Source organism: Ursus americanus, unplaced genomic scaffold, assembly GCF_024610735.1.
Source record: "Ursus americanus isolate L20-20 unplaced genomic scaffold, mUrsAme1.1.p SCAF_96, whole genome shotgun sequence".
In the NCBI taxonomy this organism is placed as follows: Eukaryota; Metazoa; Chordata; class Mammalia; order Carnivora; family Ursidae; genus Ursus; species Ursus americanus.
In genome coordinates this window covers 400,240-421,262 of record NW_028273678.1, presented here as the reverse complement: position 1 = coordinate 421,262, position 21,023 = coordinate 400,240, and the positions used below count along the sequence as shown (strand labels likewise).

The 21,023-nt window shown below is 43.3% G+C and overlaps 1 long non-coding RNA gene across 1 annotated transcript in view; it reads left to right on the top strand.

Annotated features, from left to right (window-relative positions):
- Positions 1–18,378, top strand: part of LOC123803633 (uncharacterized) — a 31,842-nt gene extending 13,464 nt beyond the window's left edge. The window contains exons 3-9 of the long non-coding RNA XR_006782928.2: positions 2,342–2,454; positions 7,850–7,943; positions 9,955–10,071; positions 10,852–12,186; positions 14,916–15,126; positions 17,916–18,000; positions 18,255–18,378. This is a non-coding gene — a long non-coding RNA (uncharacterized LOC123803633). The remainder of the gene's footprint in view (positions 1–2,341; positions 2,455–7,849; positions 7,944–9,954; positions 10,072–10,851; positions 12,187–14,915; positions 15,127–17,915; positions 18,001–18,254) is intronic.
- Positions 18,379–21,023: the final 2,645 nt, after the last annotated feature.

Below are 21,023 nucleotides of genomic sequence, written 5' to 3'. Positions count from 1 at the left end.
GTGGTAGACTCTGGTGTCTTATATTATAGGGCCACAGACCTAAAACAGTGCAATTTCAGTCAGAGATATGGTTAGTCAAAAACTCTGCCCACAGCATTTCCATGGTTTTTTTCAAATTAAAACTATACATTAAAATAGTCATATTTTTAAATTCTGGATTTCAAGGCAATAGGCATTTAAAGTAAAATTTCAGGAAATTCCTATCCAGACACAATTAAGAATTTATCCCAATAACACTTTAGTGCAATTCATGGTCCCCTTAATGTAATCCTGGTTTTGGTTTTTAATTTGATAGAATCCTTTCTTTGCATTTACCTTGGATTGCTTCCTTGGGTCAGAACCCTCCAGGGCAGCCCCAGATTTCAGGTCAGTTTGGCACCAACAGCTCTTTTCAATATTTTAAGTCTTAATTTCCCAGTTGCTCAGAATTCTTCTTCCTGCCTCAACGGGAGATGGAAAGACAATGGTCCTGCTGGACTGACGGACCCAAGGTACAAAAAAGTCTCACGTTACCTTCTCAGCTTCTCATCAGCTAGGAAGGATCCACATTCGCTGTCTCACTTCCTCCCTTTCTCAGGCAGCAGAAGAAAAAAGACAAATTACTGATTTTAATTTATATCAAAACTAAACATGCACAAAGTCGACAGAATCGAGTAGTTCTATATTAATAACTAGTAGTTCCCCACTCCACCCTTTCACCACATCCTGGGGATTCCCTTCATCTCTTATGTTGAGTATTCTGGTTCTTGAATTCCACCTCTTCCTCTTTCTTGATTCACGCCATTGTTTTGGTGGAGCGCATCCTCCAGTAGCTTCCTAAGAAAGAAAGCAGGGAAGACGTAACACACCATGAGTGCCCTGCCCATATTCTCCTGGCACCTGCCACATCCATGCAGTCTAAATTACCAATACAGGGGCGCCTGGGTGGCTCAGTCGGTTGAGCATCTGCCTTCAGCTCAGGTCATGATCCCAGGGCCCTGGAATCAAGGCCCACATCAGGCTCTCTGCTCAGCAGGGAACCTGTTTCTCCCTCTTCCTCTGCCTGCTGTTCCCCCTGCCTGTAATCTCTCTGCCAAATAAATAAATAAATAAATAAATAAATAAATAAATAAATATCTTTTAAAAAAATTCCAGTACAAATGCCTCTTTGTCTGAGGGCTTCTTCTGGACAGCAAAGGTTTGCTCATGAAGAGTTAGGGATAATCAACCCCCTTCTCCCAGGGAGTAGCTCTTAACCAATGAGCAATGAGGGTTAGTGGAATAAATCCCTCAGCTTACTCAGCCCTGAGTGGGGATAACTTTGAGCCATGATTTCCACACTGGTCTCCGAGAGTCTCTGCGAGGAATCAAGTTCCAGGTGTTCACAATAACTTACTAGATATAGTAGCTTCCTTGTTTCACTTCCTCACGGTCCTAGAGGTGTTTCCTGGATCATCTCCCAAATAAATTGCTTTTGCTCTTATATCTTCTATCCCATGTCTTATCTTTTTGCTGTACTTTCTACTTTTCACATCTTCTGGTGAGTTCTTTTTTTCTGGGATCGTATTTAAATTTCTAAGATTTTTTTTTGTTCTCTGACTGTTCCTTTTAAAAAATAGCACTTAATCCATTCAACTGTCAATGGACATCTGGGGTCTTTCCATATTTGGGCTATTGTGGACATTGCTGCTATAAACATTGGTGTGCAGGTTCCCCTCCAAATCATTATTTTTGTATCCTATGGATAAAGAAGATGTGATACACACACACACACACACACACACACACACTGGAATATTACTCAGCCATCAAAAAGAAGGAAATCATGCCATTTCCAATGATGTGGATGGAACTAGACAGCATCATGCTAAGTGAAATAGGTCAGTCAGAGAAAGACAAATACCATACGTTCACTCCTATGTGGAATTTAAGAAACAAAACAGAGGAACATAGGGGAAGGGAAGGAAAAAGAAAATAAGATAAAAACAGAGGGAGACAAACCATAAGAGACTCAACTCTAGAACACAAACTGAGGGTTGCTGGAGGGGAAGTGGGTGGGGGGATGGGGTGACTGGGTGATGGGCATTAAGGAGGGCACTTGATGAAATGAGCATTGGGTGTTGTATGCAACTGATGAATCACTAAGTTCTATCCCTGAAACTAATAATACACTACATGTTAACTAAACTGAATTCAAATAAAAAATTTTTTAAATAAAAAAATAAAATTTAAGCAAATAAAATTAAATTTAAAATGGCATATAGAAATACATATAAATATAAAAAACTATTTTTAAAAAATAGACTATCCTGTCTCATCTCTCTGAGGATACTGATAATTTTTTGCTTTCTTTTTCTCTCAGAGATGATGCCACTTCCAAATGATCTTTAGAGAATTTCTCTCCAGTGTTCTCAGAAAATCTCCAGGCTGGTTGTCGGGGTTACAATCTATGTAAAGGAAGAAGGCAGGGGGTCTGTAAGTAATCTCCTTTTTTCTTCAGTATATTTCCTTCTCACAACTGTGCCTGGTCCTCCTTCTGTCTTACTGTCCCAAAGAATGAAAAAAGCTCCATTTTTTGGGCACTGTGGGGAAGGGTCAGTCCACTTGAGAGACTCAAGGGGAAAGGGAGAGTTGGGGGGACCTCTTTGCTTCTTGAAATTTCAACTCATCTTACTCTTTTTAGCCACAGCTTTATTCACAAAATACCAAAGTTCCTGGTGCCACAAATTGCTGAGTGCGTAGAGAATTCTGAAGTATAAAGCAAGTGACATTAGCTTTCTCTTCCACTGGCTTAGAATTCACCTTACTTGGGTCTCTTGGTTCAGTTACCACACATTCATCTACGTTCCAGGTTTTAAAATTATCCTGCGGTTACCCTTTTCATATTCTCTTTGTCCTTGCAGGTTTAGCCTTAAAAAAAAATCCATTTACTTAAATTCTTGTTTGCTTATGTATGCATGAAGTAATTCTGGAGACTGGGGCACCTGGGTGGCTCAGTCGGTTATGCATCTGCCTTCTGCTCAGGTCATGATCCCGGGGTCCTGGGGTCCTGGGATTGGGCCCACATGGGGCTCCCTGCTCAGTGAGAAGCCTGCTTCTCCCTCTTCCTCTGATGCTCCCCCTACTTATGCTCTCTCTCTCTCTTGCTTTCTGTGAAAGAAGAAAGAAAGAAAGAAAGAAAGAAAGAAAGAAAGAAAGAAAGAAAGAAAGAAAAAGAAAGAAAGAAAGAAAGAAAGAAAAAGAAAGAAGAAAAGAAAAAAGAAGAAAAAAGAAAAGAAAAATCCCAGAGACACACGTAACAAACTAGTGAAAAGCTTACAATGGACAGGAAGACAGTGGGACCCAGGCCAATGGGAGATGTAGATGAGGGAAACTTTTTTCCTCTGAGCCTTTTTACATTTTTTTGGTTTTAGAACCATGTGAATATATTACTTAACTTTGGGTTACGTTCTAGGAGGGAGTGGAGCACAATGTGTGTGTCTAATCTGTTCTCTTTACCTGGAAGTCTCAAGTGTTATTCTTCTAAATCAGCATTCTCGGGGTTGAGACCATGCAAAGCTTAGCCATTCTAAGCACGTTCAGAAGCTACAAGCAAAAATATGGACAAATTTGACTCTGTGAAAATTAAAAATTTCTGCAAGGCCCAAAACAAAATCATGAAATAATGTCAGAAAACCAAAAACAAATTGGGAAAAAATCTTTTCAACAAATATGAAAAAGGTACAGTTTCTTAAAATCTGGAGTTCTTACAAAAGAATTAAGAACAGATTGAAATCCAATTGAGAACAATAGACAAAGGAAATCTATAGAATACACAGGTATTTACAAGTACCTTTTTTTTTAAGATTTTATTTATTTATTTGACAGAGGGACAGCCAGCAAGAGAGGGAACACAAGCAGGGGGAGTGGGAGAGGAAGAAGCAGGCTCCCAGCAGAGCAGGGAGCCTGATGCGGGGCTCAGTCCCAGGATGCTGGGATCATGACCTGAGCCAAAGGCAGACGCTTAACAACTGAGCCACCCAGGCGCCCCTACAAGTACCTTTTAAGTATATGAAAATGCTCTACCCCACTCATGGTTTAATGAATCAACATTAAAATAAGAAACCAGGTGTGCCTGTGTGGCTCAGTCAGTTAAGCGTCTGCCTTCGGCTCAGATCATGATCCCAGGGTGCTAGGATCAAACCCTGCATCAGGCTCCCTTCTCAGGGGGAAAGTCTGCTTCTCCCTTTCTATCTACTTCTCCCCCTGCTTGTGTGCTCTCTCTCTCAAATAAATAAATACAATCTTAAAAAAAAATTAAATGAGAAACCAGGAGCGCCTGGGTGGCTCAGTCGGTTAAGCATCTGCCTTCAGCTCAGGTCACAATCCCAGGGTCCTGGGATGGAGCCCCGCATTGGGCTCCCTGCTCAGTGGGGATCCTGCTTCTCTCTCTCCCTCTGCTGCTCCCCCTGCTTGTGCTCTCTCACTCTCTCTCTGGCAAATAAATAAATAAAATCTTAAAACGAGAAACCATTTTTCACCTACCAGAATGACAACATTATAAAAATCTTATAATACACACTGATGAAGTAAGGATATGGAAAACAGGGAGACTAAGACATTTTTAGTAGGATTAAAAGTTGGTGCAGCCTCTTTGTAGTACAGTTGGATACTATCTGTCCAAAGTTTCAAAGTTATACCCTCTGGCCCAGCAACTTCACTACCAGAAATTTGTCTTATGTGTATGCTTGCACTGGGCATTAAGACATATCAAAGGCATATTTACAAGGATATTCATTACAGCCTTATTGGTAGTCATAAAAACCCTAAGCAATGCAAATGTTCACAGAAGACTGGCTACATAGATTATGGAATCTTCATTCAGTGAAATACTAAGCAGCCATTCAAAAGAACGAGACTCCTTTATATTTATGGAATAGTCTCCAACATAGATTAAGTTTAAAAGCAGAATAACGAACTGTGTGCATAGAATGACCCCACTGGTCTGCATGGTGGTTTTTAGAAAGTATTTTATTTTAAGATTTTACTTCTTTATTTGAGAGAGAGAGAGATAGCCAGGGAGAGCATGAGAGGAAAAGAAAGGGAGAAGCAGGCTCCCTGGCAAGCAGGGAGCCCATTGCGGGGCTCGATCTCAGGACCCTGGGATAATGACCTGAGCCGAAGGCAGACACTTCACTGACTGAGCCACCCAGGCGCCCCATAAAGTATTTTTTCTTACAGACATTGACAGGTTTACATACACAGAGACTATCTCTGGAGGAATATATAAGAAACTAGCTACTTTGACTACCTCTCAAGAAGGAAAGTGGCACAGTAAAAGGCCAAGAAAGGGAAGGAGATGTTGTTGTTTCTGTCTTAAATATTGTTTTTTACTTGCTCTTTTTCAATCAAGTGTATGTTTTAGAAAAACAATGGACGTACTGGTCAGGGGTTTGGGTTGCAAGCCACAAAAACAAACTCCAATTAATTTAAGCAGAAGATGCATTTATGAAGGGATATCGGGTGGTTCACAGGTGCTGCAGGAGGACTGGAGACCCCAGGTTTAGCAGCAAGCCAGAAACGCCTTCTCGAGTTATGCTGCAGAACAAGGGCGTGAAGGGTAACGCTGCTGGGACGGGACACCCCGAGTCCAGATGCCCATCCCCGCTGCTTGAACCTGCAGCACAGAAACCTACCAACATCGTCTATATTCGGGGCTGCTTCAAAGCATGACGGGAACTCCAAAGTCATCTAGTCCAACCTCATTTGTGGATCAAGAACTGAAATAGTTCTGGGGGTGGGGGGAAAGCAGGTGGTTAGAGGCTTCACCCAAGATCACCAAGCCAGGAGAGTAATAGAGCTGGTACTTCTCTAAGACCCGTGCTCATCGCATTGTGTTGCTTTCTGCAACTTTAAGAGGAAGAGGGAGGGCAGTGGCTGGTACTTCTCTAAGACCCCTGCTCATCGCATTGTGTTGCTTTCTGCAACTTTAAGAGGAAGAGGGAGGGCAGTGTTCTCTTTGTAAACACTCAGATGTTCAGATCACACTCGATTTCTCAGACAGCAGGGCTGGTGCTCCATGCTTGACTTGCTGCCTATGAGCTCTGCCGTGAAGTTTTACTCTTGCCTTCTGCACGCCTTTCTAACCTCCTTTAATTCTTCTTTAATTTTAATTCCGGTAGAGTTAACATACAGTGTTATTTTAGTTTTAGGGGCAATATAGTGATTCAACAGTTCACTATATCAGTACTCATTGTGATAAGTGTGCTCTTAATTCCCTTCACCTAGTTCACCCATCCCCCCACCTCCCTCTGCTAACCATCGATTGTTCTCTATAGTTAAGAGAGTCTGTTTTCAGTTGGTCTCTATTTTTTCCCCTTTGTTCATTTGTTTTGTTTCTTAAATTCCACATATGAATGAAATCATACGGTATTGGTCGTTCTCTGACTGACTTATTTCATTTAGCATTATCCTCTCTAGCTCCATCCATTCTGTTGCAAATGGCAAGATTGCATTCTTTTTTATGGCTGAGTAATATTCCATTAACTCTTTTCTGGGACTACCAGTTTTGCACTTTCCAATCTTCTCATGGCAATTTGTATTACTTCTCAAACCTGGCTTTATTACTTGCTGATGTCTTGGGAAAATATTGAATAAGACATAGTATTAGATGGATGACAAAAGGAGAAGAAACAAAGAAAGACAAGTTCATGTAGGTGCCAATCATTTATTTGGGGAATGGTCATTTAATGCTAGATAATGAGGACAAGGGTGAGCTACAAATCAGAACTAGATATATTTCTTGCTCTGTAGAAGCTTACTTTCTAGAACAGTTGCTCCAAACTGTTTTCATCATGCCACTCAAGCCAAAAAAAAAAAAATCACATACCCAACAACTGCATATTTATTATAAATAATATAAGCTCTACTGTACTGGTTTTTGAATATTGGTAAAGCTTAATTTTCTTAGTATCTTAAAGAATAATAAAAACAAGTGTTCACATATTGTCTTCCCACACCTCAGTAGATATCACCTTTGGCACCCCCTTGAGCATGGTTCCAATAGGGGAATCAGATGGATACCCCAAAATACTATACCATAAAAAAGTGTGAAGAGGCCTGTCACATCAGAGTGAGCAGAGTATTCTTAGAGGATTGTGGAAGCATTGCAAAAAGAAAGGAAAGCTGAGAATATTCAAGGGCTCCTGACCTAGATCCTGAGCCCAGCTTGGGCCATGCATCAATCCGGGCTTCAGTTCCTTGGCTGGTGTTTGTGCAAAGACTGCTTGATAAAAAGGCTGCGAATGGGGGCCTCTGTCCCCTCTGAAGCATCCATTTCCCAGCACCTCAGGCTGGGAAACATGCCATCCCATGATGTTAGGGACAGACACGTCTGACACATGGCCCAGAACTACCTTTGACTGTCCACACAATCAACAGCGGAGTGGCAAGTGCCATGGATGTGGAGGCAGGACACTGAATCCTGGCTCTCTTGCTAACCAAAGGTATGACTACAGTCCCTCAGCTTCTCTGAGCCTCAATTTTCTCATCCGTAAAGTGGAATAATAAATGCCTTCTAGGATAGGGGTGCCTTAGTGGCTCAGTCTGTTAAGCATCTGCCTTCAGCTCACGGGTCCTGGGATCAAGCCCTGCTTTGGGATCCCTGCTCAGTGGGGAGTCTGCTTCTCCCTCCCCCTCTCCCTCCCCCACCCCACCCATGCTCACTCTTGCTCTCAAATAAATAAATGAAATCTTTTTTGAAAAATGCCCTCTAGGATATTAACAACTGCTAACATGTGTTGGGTTTTTCATTGTGCAGTACACGAATCATCTCATGAGCTCCTCATGACAACGTGATGAAGTAGATGCTATGATCGTTCCCATTTTGCAGGTGTGGAAACTAAGCCCCTACTCTACCCACTGCGCTCCCTGCTGACCTCCCAGTGCTGCCCGGGGGTGGACAACTAGGTAACCTGAACCCTGAGGTATGCACAAGGTACCCTTACACATCGTGTAAGATGTAGTCATTGTCCTCAAGTCTAAATTCAAACTATGCTTCTCTACACAGCCTTGAGGGTCAACAAAGTAGGATCTGGTTGGAAAGAAAAGGTGGAGAAAGAGAACTTTAAAGTTACCCTCGCTATTTTGGGTGTATGAGTCTGGAAAGAGCGCCAGGTGAAGAATAAGGAGACCAGCTCTGCCCGCACTTACACGCTGCGAATCTGGACACATCATTTGAGCTGAGGTTCCTTATCTCTTAGGGATCCTAATAAACGAGCTCTACGGGGTCTTCTTGTTGACTATTTGCTAAACGCGCCGCAGTCTGGACTCTCCCTGCTGTCGGAGCAAGTGGCCTAGCGCGGCAGGAGCACCGGAGGCGCTGCTTGGGTCGGTGGGGGCTCACTCGGAAAAGGCCGCGTGGGGGCCCCAGCTACAGTGGATGGCGACTCTGGCCAGAGCTCTGGTGGGCTGGGCCGGTAATTACAAGGAAATATTGCAGAGAACGTTTCTGTTGTGGTTGTTCCCTCTGTTGACTTTGGGCAGTTCTGTCATTTTTGAACTGACCCTTCCCAGATGAGATCATCCGTTTTCAGCTGGGTAAAGCCAGAGCCTTGCAGCTGATGGGGTATTTGAATCCGCTGTGGTTCGGCCGCTGGAGGGAGGCCAGGGCAGCTGACCCCCCCACCCCACCCTAGCTTCAGGGAAGTGAGGCCAGGGCTGCAAACTTGCTGACAGTGGCCAGCGGCCTGCAAACCCAAACATCCTCCTCTCCTCCGCCTCAGGGGGGCAACCCGAAGAAAACCAAACCACTAGCTTTCCAGAGCAGGGAGTCTCCAGCCGAGCCCCCTCCCTTGGCTCACAGCCTCTTGGGGACAAGGTTACAGTTACAAATTGAGAACTGCTGACGTCTCCTTTTTGGTTGTTGTTTTAAAAACAAAACAAAACAAAACAAAACAAAACAAAACAAAACAAAACAAAAAACACAAAAAACAAAAAAACAAAAACCACATGTACGCTTTCCTTCATGACTTAAAGCTTCACATAGCTGATTCAGACCCAAAGGTATATATTTGCCTGCTTTGCTTTTCTTGTTTTCTCAAGTTTGAACAGTATGAACGCGGCCATTTAGGAGTCGGAGAGAAGGAAATCTCATCTGCGCAGACCTTTTTCCTAAACTTTCCAGTTTCTTTTGGCCTCTGAAAGCCAAATAGAGTCTTTTATGCCAAAGATTAGAAACATCTGGCCCTCACGTTTGAGCAAGGCTGGGCTGAAGTGCGCAGAGCCAGGTGGAATGGCCTGCCTATTTGAACTATGGAATTTAAAGCCTCGAGAGGACTAAAAGTTACTAAATTCAACCGCCTCGTCTTATAGATAAGGAAACAGGCCCAGAGAGGTTAGGACTTACTTAATGTCACATATCTTGTGAGTGTCAGAGGTGAAGCCAGAACCCGGAGATTAACTGGAGGAAACTTGCTCCCACCTACCGCTCCTTACATAGACCCAGGCACAGGGAGGAAACGAAAACAGAAAGAAAATGTTTATAAATATGCTTAAGCACTCTGTTTAACTATTTCCACTTGTGCTTGCTTCCGCTCAGTTCTCATCCACGGGCTAGCTGTGCTTCCTCAGGAGAAGAAAGGGATTCAGTGTTCCCAGAGCACCTACTATGTGGCAGGTGTTCGCGAGATTATTTCGTGGTGGAATTTTCACAACACCATGAGGGAGGCATTATTATACCTGTTTTGCAGAGGGTGAAACCGAGAGGTTAAGCGCACTTGACCAAGGTCACATGACTCAGAAGCGGTGGGGTCAGGATTCGAATCCAAATCTCTCCAATGCTGCAGCCTCCAGAGGGCCTGACACCACATTGCCGTGGTCACTGCGCGTGTCACAGTTTATAGTTTTATACTTTCCCGCTTTCAAAATCACAACCTCGTTTTCATAAGTATTACTTTGTGGACATAATCATTCATGCAACAAATATTTATTAAACAGCTTCTCCACGCCAGGCACGATCAAGACGCTGAGGCTATAGCCGGGAGCATTGTGCACGGATCCCCGCTCCCGGAGAGCACAGCTTCTATGGGCGGACGCAGTCGATAACCCAAATCCGTAAGTCAGTCTAGGTGACAAGTGCGAGGGCGCGAGGCGGGGCAGTGGTGGTGGGGGGGGAGAACAAAACAAGGCTGGGGAATAGGAAACGTTGTGAGCTGGGGGTGGGGAAGGTTAGCAATTCTAAATGGGATGGTCAGAGAAGGAAAGTCTCCTCTGTGACATCTGAGCAGATCTGAAGGTGCTGAGGGAACAAGCCAAATGGGTATCTGGGAGAAGAGGGAAGGGCAAGTTCAAAGTCACTGAGGCAGGAGAAGGCCTGGTGTGTTCAAAAACAGTTAGGAACCCTTAGGGCCAGAGTGGAGTGCGCAAGAGGAAAGATTATCCGATGGAGTCAGAGAGTAATGGGGGCCAGATGAGCCAGGGCATGGGACCAAGAAAAACACCAGCTTTTCTGCTGAATGAGAAGGCGGCCGTGGAAGCTTTTGAGTGGAGGATCGACACATTTTCATTTTTGAAATGATCCCTGTGACTACGGCGTTGAGAGTAGACCAGGGGATGGGGAGCGGGGCGGAAGCAGAAAGACACATTGAGAGGCCGTTGCAATAATTCGGGTGACAGAAGGTGTGACCGGGACCTGGGGAAGTGAAGGGTGCAGTGAGGAGCGAGGCAACTCAGGGTGTATGTTGACAGTGGGACCAGGGTGATCACCTCCTGTCTCACGTGCCCGGGTGTCGCAGAGCATCTATTGTGGGATCTAGGTGTCCCAGCGGGCATTATCACAGATCATCTTTCTATTCACATTGCCACTCACACTCTTTGCATGTCTTCTTTCCTTAGGATGAACTCCTGGAGCTGGATCACTGAGTCAGAGAAGGGGACCATCGTTATGCTTCTTGTTCCATATTGTCTCCTCCTTAGTAGGCTCCGCCAGCAGGGCCTGAAAGATCCTTCATTTAAGATGCTCCGGAATTCCTCTCCTATCGCCAGCATCTCTCACCCTCTCTCCCACTAGGGTTTTCTTCTTTTTCGCCCTCTCCTCCTTCTCCTTTTGAGGAACTTATAAAAGGGAAGGGTAACAAAGATAGACAAAGTTTAGTGCTCGCTACGGACAGAGGTGAGCAAAGACATGGAGGGATTTCTTCATTTTTTTTCTTCATTTTTCCTCAGGGTCTTACAGCCCTGAGAAAGGGCCAGCTGCTTCCCTCAGTTAGATGGAATCTTCTGTAAGAATCAACAAACTAACAATACTGCTGACTTGGAGACCCCCCCTTTTTTTTTCCTTCTGGGGAGACCAATGGACTTAACAATTTCAATTATCTTCCACACTGGCCTCTGGTGCTAGATCAAACTGCCTCCCCTGAACAAACATTCCTCTCACCAGGGTGGGAAGTTCACAAACTTTTTGACTCGGTTTATTCCCCTCCCCCATCTGTTTGACTCCCCTGTCAAAGGATGCCCTTGCTTTCCACCATTCCAGAGCGGACTTGCTCAGTCTTCCCTATCCAATTTCATTCTAAGTATGGAAAAAAATGTTTTCATTATGTATTAGGGGCAGATGCATTCTTATGGACTGCAAGACCAGTTTGTCAATTTCTGCTGGTCCTAAATTTCATACAGAAATGCAAGAAACTCAGAATAGCCAGACGATCTTGGAAATGAACAAAGTTGGTAGACTCATGCTGAAAGACTTCAGTAATCAAGACGGTGTGATACTGGCATAAGGATAAACATTGGGATCGATGGAATGATTTAAGAATCCACAAGTAAACCCTAACAATTATGGTCTGTTGATTTTTGACAACGAGGCCAAGAAAATTCAATAGGAAAAGAATAACCTTTTCAACAAATGGTGCTGGAACAACTGAGTAAACACATGCAAACAAACTAAGCTGGACCTCTAGTAAATATCATACACAAAAATTAACTCAAAATGAATCACAGACCTAAATGTAGGGGCTAAAACTGTAAGACTTTTATTTTTTTAATTAATTAATTAATTAATTATTTTGACAGAGAGCACGAGCACATGAACAGGGGAGAGGCGTAAAGGGAGAGGGAGAAGCAGACTCCCCACTGACTCTGGGATCATGACCTGAGCCCAAGGCAGACGCTTAGCCGACTGAGCCACCCAGGTGCCCCAAAACTATCAGACTTTTAAAAGAAACCTTCAGAGTAAGTCTTTGTGGTCTTGGATTGGGCAATGATTTCTCAGAGAGAACACCAATACAAAAGATTGATGTGTTGAACTTCATCAAAATTAAAAGCTATTGTGTTCAGAGAATGCCTTGAGAAAAGCTGAAAGGACAGCCCAGAGAATGAGAGAAAATATTTGCAAATCATAAATCTGATAAGGGACTTGTATCTAGAATATTTAAAACTCTTACAATTCAATAATAAAAAGACAATTCAACTTAAAAATGGGCAGTTACAAGAGACTCTTTTCCAAAGAAAACATACAAATGGCTAATAACACAGAAAGTCATTAGGGAAATGCAATTTCACCCACTAGAATGGCTAAATAAAAAAAGGCAGACAATAACAATTTTTGGTGAGGATGTGGAGAAATTGAAATCTCATACACTGGTGATGGGAAAGTAAAATGGTGTAGCCACTTTGGAAAATGGTTTGGCAGTCCCTCTCAATGCTAAAAATAGAGTTACCATATGACCTAGCAATTCCAATCCTGGCTATCTACCGAAGAGAATGAAAACATATGCCCACATGAAAACTTGTACGTGAATGTTCATTGCAGCTTTATTCGCATAATAAAAAAAAAAAGGAAATTACCCAAATGTACCGCAGCCAACAAATGGATAAACGAAATGTGATACAGCCATACAGTGCAATACTCTTTGGTAATAAAAAGTCACGAAGTACAGAAACAGGCTACAATATGGTGGAGCTTCAGAAACATTTTGCTAGGTGAATGATGCCGGGCACAAAAGACCACCTATCGTGTGAGCTCATCTATATAAAATGTTTAGTGCAGGTAAATCCATAGAAACAGAAAGTAGATTAGTGGTTGCCTAGAACTAGGGAGAACAAAAGGGGGGTGGGGGAGTGGAAACGGTGTGTGAGTGCTAACTGGTACAGGTTTCTTTTTGGGATAATGCAAATGTTCTAACATTAAGGTGATGGGTGCAAAACACTATATACTAAAATCATTGAATGGTGTACTTTAAAGGGGTGAGCTTTACAGAATATACATTTTATCTCAGTATAGCTATTTCTAAGAAGTGGCTGCTTGTTCTGGGAAAATGACGCCACATTGTTCTGTTCAGTGCCCTCAAAAAATTAGTTCATGTAATGCATGAAGGAACATGGAATGGGACTGGCCTACAGGGTCGCTAGTAATAAAAGCTGGAGACAGAGAGGGGCCAGGGGAAGAGGAGGACAGCATAAGGGACGGGGGAGGGATGATAAGGAATAGGCAAAGAGATGCACCCAGAAATGAAGACATAAATCGTCCTAAGGTTGGAAAGCCGGGCGGAAAAGGGAGAGGAAATGTGGGAATGGAATTTGCAGGGTATCTTTACGCTATAGGAATGGAGGTGGGATGGTTCAGAGCAAAACTGCAAAGCAAATAATTAAAAGAATAAAAACTTCACTGATTCGCTATGTGTATCATGCTGTGTAGAGCTGATGGGAATTACTCCGTGAACGTATGCGAGCACTGTAGATAATTGGGAAAGGAATCATGCTGCTGTTGCCAAATTTGTATCAAAGCACAATTATAATGCGATTCTGCAAATAGCCAGAAAAGATAAAGTGTTGACCCTTCTTAACAAAGCTGTGAATTAACATGAGGTAACTTTTAGGAAACTGCTTCTTTGTCTAAGCAGAAATCCACGTTTATAATCCTATTTGTATATCTCTTGCCCCTCAAGAAGGGTATTTTTAATTTCTAAAACTGTCTTCCCTAAATTAAAGCTTTTTAGAGAGATGTCGGATCTGAAATGTGTCCATTTTTTTAAATGAGGATTTTAAAATAAGAAACTTGTTGTATCTAGTAAGACACACACACTCGTGGAGGCACACACTGTCTCCCCAAAGTTCAAAGCATGGTGAGATACAGGTCACACCACTATTAGCCTGTCCCTGGCAGGTCATGGCCTTGCCGACTCAAGAGCCCACCTCCTCCTCACAGTGCGTCACATAGGGTAAAAAAGCCCGAGACAGATCAGCTGTGACCAGGGCTTACTCATCTGTACAGATGCTAGATGATGATAGTTATAATAATTAGCATGTGTAAAGGGCTTTGCGGTATAAATGCCACCACCGTGCATTTGATTTTCATTTAATTTTAATCTTCAGAGAAACCTCTTCTTTTTTCTCCCCAGGGGAGAGAATCAAAATTTAGGAATGAAGTGAGATCTCTCCTTGAGTATGTAAACATACCTAAACCTCTCTCGGTCTAAAAAAATGAAATCCATTCTTTACTTCACGTGCCCTCCAGCCAACTCATCTCTCTCCTCCTGAGGAAGCTTTTTCAAAAGCAGCTCACACTCATGATCTCCCCTTCTTTGCACTCATTTTGTCCATTTCCCTGTGTAAGTAATGTAGTGTGGCAGGGCAGGTCACAAGCTGACAGCACCTGGGGAGCACAGTCAGCCCGCTCTGTACAGCTTGGATCATGCCTGGTTATTAAACACAACTTGTGGGTTTAACAGAATGAGTCCTTGACCACTCAAGTCAGCGGGCAACCTCTGGGCAGGCAATCTGGCTTGGGAAGCATGTAGCATTCCTCTGAGCTTCAAGGAGCTTCCGATTCTTGGCTACTTCCCTGTCCTTCCTCTCTGAAAGGGAGGAAGAAAGGAAAGAAGGAGGGAGGGAGGGAGGCAAGGATCGTTTCAAAGCAAAATCATCTGACTACAGACTCCATTCCCTTTTTCCTTTATTAGGATCCATTCCAACTCACTGCTGTTGGGGCTGCTAAAACAGAGACCACGTTTTTGCCACTTTAGATCTGGCCTTGTAAGAGAAGAACTCTTTCCCTCACCTCACCTCCTATCAAAGTACCTACCATTCCTCCATTGAAATTTCATTAACGATCTAGATCTTGGAAGATTTTCTGGGACGAAGAGAACACAAAAGTGGAGCCTATCAGCAGAGGTGAGCCAGCAGAAGGGAAGGGGGTTTGCCCAAAGGCATGCTTCACCTGCTCCCCAGTGCTCCCAGGAGTCAGTCCTGGTCACTTACAGGAGAGGAAAATGGGGTGACAGAAGGCCATGAGTGAGTTCACAGCCTTGGTCCACAGTGAGTTCTCTCTCCCCTCCCAGCTGCACGAACCATATTTCCTGTTCTCTTATGTGAAGTGTGAGTCTGGCACTCTGTGAAGACGCAGTGCCCACTTTCAGCCAAGCAAAGCGGCCTTTCCTCCAGATTGACATGGCTGTGCCTCTTCTCAGTGCTCTGCTTCTCCAGCTGCAGAAGCAGGGCCCGGCTCCAACCTCCCCAGATCCGGAGAGAATGAACCACTACGAGGCTCTAGCAGTCCACGGAGTTCCCAAACTTACCAGTGTTTCAAATCTAAACATAGCTACTACCCACTTCCCTGCACTTTCCACCCGCTTCCCTATAATTCAGGCTGCTGAACAATCAGTACCTCCTTTGACAACAAAGGGGACAAGTGTGAAAAGCCAGGGTAGGCGATGGGCAAACTCAGAAAGTAGGTGGAACATTTCTCTGATGTGCCATCTCGTTCCTTTCTCCTGCTCCCTCTCCTGAAGTCAGCAGAGAGTCTGCAAATAGTCATGTGTACGTGAGTGTGAATTTCAAGTTCTCAAACGGTAGCTCATAGGGACTTGATCTTTCCTTATAAAATAAAACAGTTTCGGCCACCACGAGAAACAGCTTGTCTGGCAGGTAGCCAAAGGACTTTCAGGGACCACGGGGTCCTTCATCTGACCATCCCACACAGAGAGCTCCTTCGAAACATGCACAGAGCTGGACCAGGCGGAGCATCTGAGACGGAAGGTCCACAGTCATTCATTTCAGGGACTTTCCCCCAGCCTCTGCCTCTCTGGTGGCTTTGCTGTCATCACCCACCTACTTAGGCCAGACCTGGGGACACTCATGGGTGACCCAGGAAGGCTGGCTCAGGGGAAGTGGAGGACAGGCTGTGCTGATGATTTATTAAACGCTGTGGCTTCTTCCTCCTCCACAAGGCTCCTCATCAGAGGGTGCAGCTTGGGTCATGCTGGGCACTCAGCAGCTTTGTGGTGGGTATCGGTTTGTTCTTCCTCCCCTTTGCTTTCGATTCAGTGCTTTCCTGTTGCAGTCTGAGCAGTTCTATTTAACCACAGCCCCACAGCAGCTACCGCTGCATGCAAACTGGGTCCATCGGGGGGCAAGTGTAGGGCAACCCGAGGGGAAGAAAGGGCTGAGAGGTGAGAAAGGAGAGTGGTGTAAACCAGCTGGAAATGAAGAAAAAATTCCCAAGATAGAATGCCATGATGAATAACAATCCAGAAAACATTCCAGTAATTTAAAAAATATGTTCCAGCTCACATTCGGCTATGGTAAAAGTCAATCCTGATCTAAGTTAATCAGCTCAAATATATTTTCATTGGAACATACCTTTGGAGGTATTTTTCAAAGAAATAAGAAATCTATAGGTGAGATGAGGTGAACTGGGGTTTTAATTCAAGAAATAATTTAAAATTAAGTATCCAAATTCAGGTCTGATTCAGGAATAAGATAAATGACAATTTGGGGGTAGAATTTAGATTAGACAGGTTTGAGGCCCAGGCAAAGGAACAAGAGTTTGTGAAGGCCTAGAAGCAAGAGAAGGCAGCGTGTGTTTGCACCACGGGAGGCCAGCATGAGTGGAGCGCAGGCTGATGGCAGCTAGGCAGGTGACTGATCGTGGAGAGCTTACGAGCCATGCTAAGACGTTTGGACTCTAGCCTAAGAATAGTGGGAAGCAACTAAATGATTTTAAATGGAGGAGGTGAATTTACCAGAAGTGCATTTATAAAAAAAACCTTTCTCGTAGCTGGTGGAAAATGATCCAAGGGGAGAAAAACTAGAAGCAGGAAACCAGCAAAGACTTACAAAAGTCCAGAGGTGACTGCTTAGGCCAGGTGAGGATGAGAATAAGTGGGTAGATTCAAAGAAGTCGATTTTACTGGACTTGGTTATTGATTGAATGGAGAGAGTGAGCAAAAGAGAAATCAAAGATGAATCCCCGGTTTCTAGCTAGAGCAACTGGGTGGATGTTGTGGCATATATTAGGAAAAGGAACATCAGAAGAGGAATAGTCTGAGAAAGTGAGTTGATTAATATGACTTAGGAATATCCAATCAGAGAGGTTCCAGAAGGTAGTTGTTATATTAGTGTGGAGTTCAGGGGAGATGAGATTTGGGAGTCAACGGCATATAACTCTCATAAAGCCATGGAAGAGAGGAGATTTCTCAGATGAGGTGTAGAGGGAAGACAGGCTGACATAGGACAGGGTCCTGAGGAACACCAACACCTAAGGAGTTGGTAGAGAGCTTGCAAAGGTGCCTAGGATCCATGAGGAAGGTAGGGGGGAATAACAGTGTGTGGAAACCACAGGAAGACGGTGAGTCTATCGAGGAGATTGATGGTGTCCGTTTCTGCTCAGTGTCAGGTAAGACAAAGATTGATATAGCCACCAGGTTTAGTAATGGGGGACATTACTGTCCTTCATGAAATCCCCGTCTGTACAGTGGGAGTCGGTGCCAGATTAGTCTGTGTGTGAGAGAGGGAGAAGTGAAGAATTAGAAATAGCAAGGCGTGCCGACTGTTTCCTCTCCCTCAAATGCCCTTCCACGCTTTACCTACTTGGTAAAATCTTCCTCCTTCCAGGGTAGGGGTGAAGTGAAGGATATTTATAAGCAAGCAAACACAAATCCAAGGAATATTTTCTTTTCCAGATGCAAATTCAGCCAGGGCTGGAAGTCAGGAAGTGGGTGACTTACTCCATGCTCACCAGACAAGAACTTTCAACCAATAAAGGAGGTCTGTACACTCTCTGGTGCCAGTGTGGGGGTGTTGGTCTACATTAAGCCAAGAATGTGATGCAATTCTTAGGAACAGGAAGAGGTTTAGCTGGGATGGGACGAGGACTCTGACTTGAGGGAGGTGGTAGAAGGAGTGGAGTGGGAAAGAGTAGTTTTTTTTTTTCAAAGAGCAGAGCTACCAATGAGCTGACAAAAGCAGAAGGGATTGAAAAACTATACCTGAAAGCCGTTCTACCCCATCTCTAATTACAGTAAAGCACACAGAAAAAGGATCAGATTCAGAATTGTACCACCTCTTGTACCACCTATTAGGGGAGAGAAAATACTCACCTCAGGACTCTCTTGCCACAAGGGACCCCCGCCTGCACTTTTCTCTTCAAGCAAGGAACAGCTATTCTAATCACGGATGAGAAAATTTATCAGTAAGATGGGGATAGTGGCTATCAACATACATGATAACATGTAGAAAAGCACCTTACATGCTATTTAAGAACAGTTCACGGTTGCCTGGGTGGCTCAGTTGGTTAAGCATTCAACTCTTGATTTCAGCTCAGGTCATGATCTCAGGGTCCTGGGATCGAGCCCCACGTTGGGCTCTGCACTGAGCATGGAGCCTGCTTGAGATTCTCTCTCTCCCTCCCCTCCATCCCTCCCCTCACTCACACTCTCTCTCTCTCTAAAAAAAAAAAGAATGCAAACAATGAATCATGGAACACTACATCAAAAACTAATGATGTACTATATGGTGACTAACATAACATAATTTAAAAAATTAAAGTAAAAAAATTTTGAAAAGAACAGTTCAAATGTTAGCTGCTGATGTTCTTACAAGGTATACAAGCACAAGCATATTTTTAAACAAATTTGAATAAGAAATATTAGATACAGATGACATTTGCTCTGAATGACACAGACGCATGTTATGGCAGACGTTTTTAGACACTGTTGGGAATCTTTCTTTGGACTTAACCAGTCATCTTAAATGGAAAGAATCAGCCCTGAACAACTTACTTTCTTCATGCTTAAAAAAAATTATTTAAGAATTGGTGCTCTGTGAGATCTAAAAATCTGGGGTTAAATGGAAAAACATGGCCAGAGGTTTTTGGTTGTACAGGTCAAATCATTAAACTGAGATTAAAGAAATAGCCCAAATTATTTTCCTCAGAGGACAAAGAAAAGGCAAACAATTATTTTAAATGAGTGTATTTTTGTTATGGTATTTATTTATAGCAATGAGATTTGCCTTGTCTGTCACATAAAGACCATAATTTTTTAAAAGCTCTTCTCTTTTCAGTATAGTTGTTTTCCAAACACTACATTAGACACTTTGAGGAAGTGGCAGTCTTCAGACTGGAGTTTTGCTGCCCTCTTCTGGGAACATGAAATCATAGCCCGAGAAATAGCCTGAGAAATGGACCTGAATACTGCCACACAACCAGACCAGGCAGAAAACGGCCCCATCAGTAATAAAATGATCACAAAGGAAGGTCGTTAGCTTCCAGAGGAACGAGCAGAATTGCATTGATGACCACTGCTTTCCTTGAACAGTTAGAATAGTCATGATAATAGTGATACACTGTGGTACTTAGAGATCCCTTCATGGCTCATAAAATCTTCGCGACCGTTATTGCATTTTTACCTGCTTTTATCCTCAAAGAGTGCACGTGAAGTGGGTGAAGCAGGTCTCATTCCCACTTTCCAACCATAGGAAACTGAGGCACATGGTACCTAAGTAACCTTAAGCCTTACAGCTACAGACTGGCAAGCTGGATTTAGAAACCAAGTCTCCTGGCTCTGGGTTCAGTATTTTCCAGCCTTCCCCACCACGTTCCCCACAGACCACTGCTGCATGTGACGGCGGTAGTTTGTCTCTGTTGTGGTTTCATATAAATCGCTATCCTTTTCCAGTAATGTCCATTTTACACTACGCTGTTTACCTAACTGATGAAAATAAATATACTGTTCTGTATAATTCTAGCAAGGCTACACTGCTATTGCAGCAAAAAGGACAAAAACAAACATATCTACATAAATCCCACAAGCAAGTGGATGGGCTGTAGCAGAACTTCTTAAACTTTTGCTCAAAAGTTCTTTAGTGTTTTGTTTTGTTTTTAAGAATCTTCAGCAAGCAGACTTCTGCAATAATAAGTCCCAACTCTGCTATGGGGAAAACTGAGTTTTGAGAAAGATGAAAGAAAAAATAATGACGAAAAAAAAAAAAGATGAAAACAACCAAGAAAAACCAGCTCGAGAGTCAACGTACTTTCATTCTAAAGTTCTAACTGTGCAAATAACATGCTTTGCATATTAATGTAAATGGCCGAACAAAAGGCAAATAAATATGCTCTTCAGTCCTCACTTTTATAGGGCTTACTACCTGCCTCTGCATGCCCAGCCCAACAAACCTCACTGCCTACCCACACTACTTGCAAGGGCGTCACTGGGAGTTTGGCAGGTGCAAACTGCCATCGGTTGCTCACAACTAAGCCTTAAACCAGTTTTTTTTTTTAAGTTCTTTTTTTAAGATTTTATTTATTTATTTATTTATTTATTTATTTATTTATTTATTTATTTATTTATTTAGACAGTGCACACAAGCAGGAGAGGGGCAGAGGGGGAGAGAGAGACTCTCAAACTTTGCACTGAGCCCCACACTGGGCTCAATCTCACGACTGAGATCATGACCTGAGCCGAAATCAAGAGTCGGGTGCTTAACTGACGAAGCCACCCAGGCCCCCAAACCAGTTTCTTAACTCTAGCATGGTAAAATATGTCTTACTTTATATGGCATGGTGGTCAAGGTATTTATAATTGAACTGGAGTCACTTTTTCAGATGGCAATTTGGCAAGGGGTTGAGTGACATGAAAAGCTCGCTTAATATTATCCATACAATATACAAGCGTGATGCCTCTGTGGCCAACTGAAAACATCCCCAGACCGATATCTGCCAGTCTATTTGACTTTTGTACTTTCTCTTCAAGTCAAATTTGTCTCCACATCTTAATCTCTTCTCCCTCTTC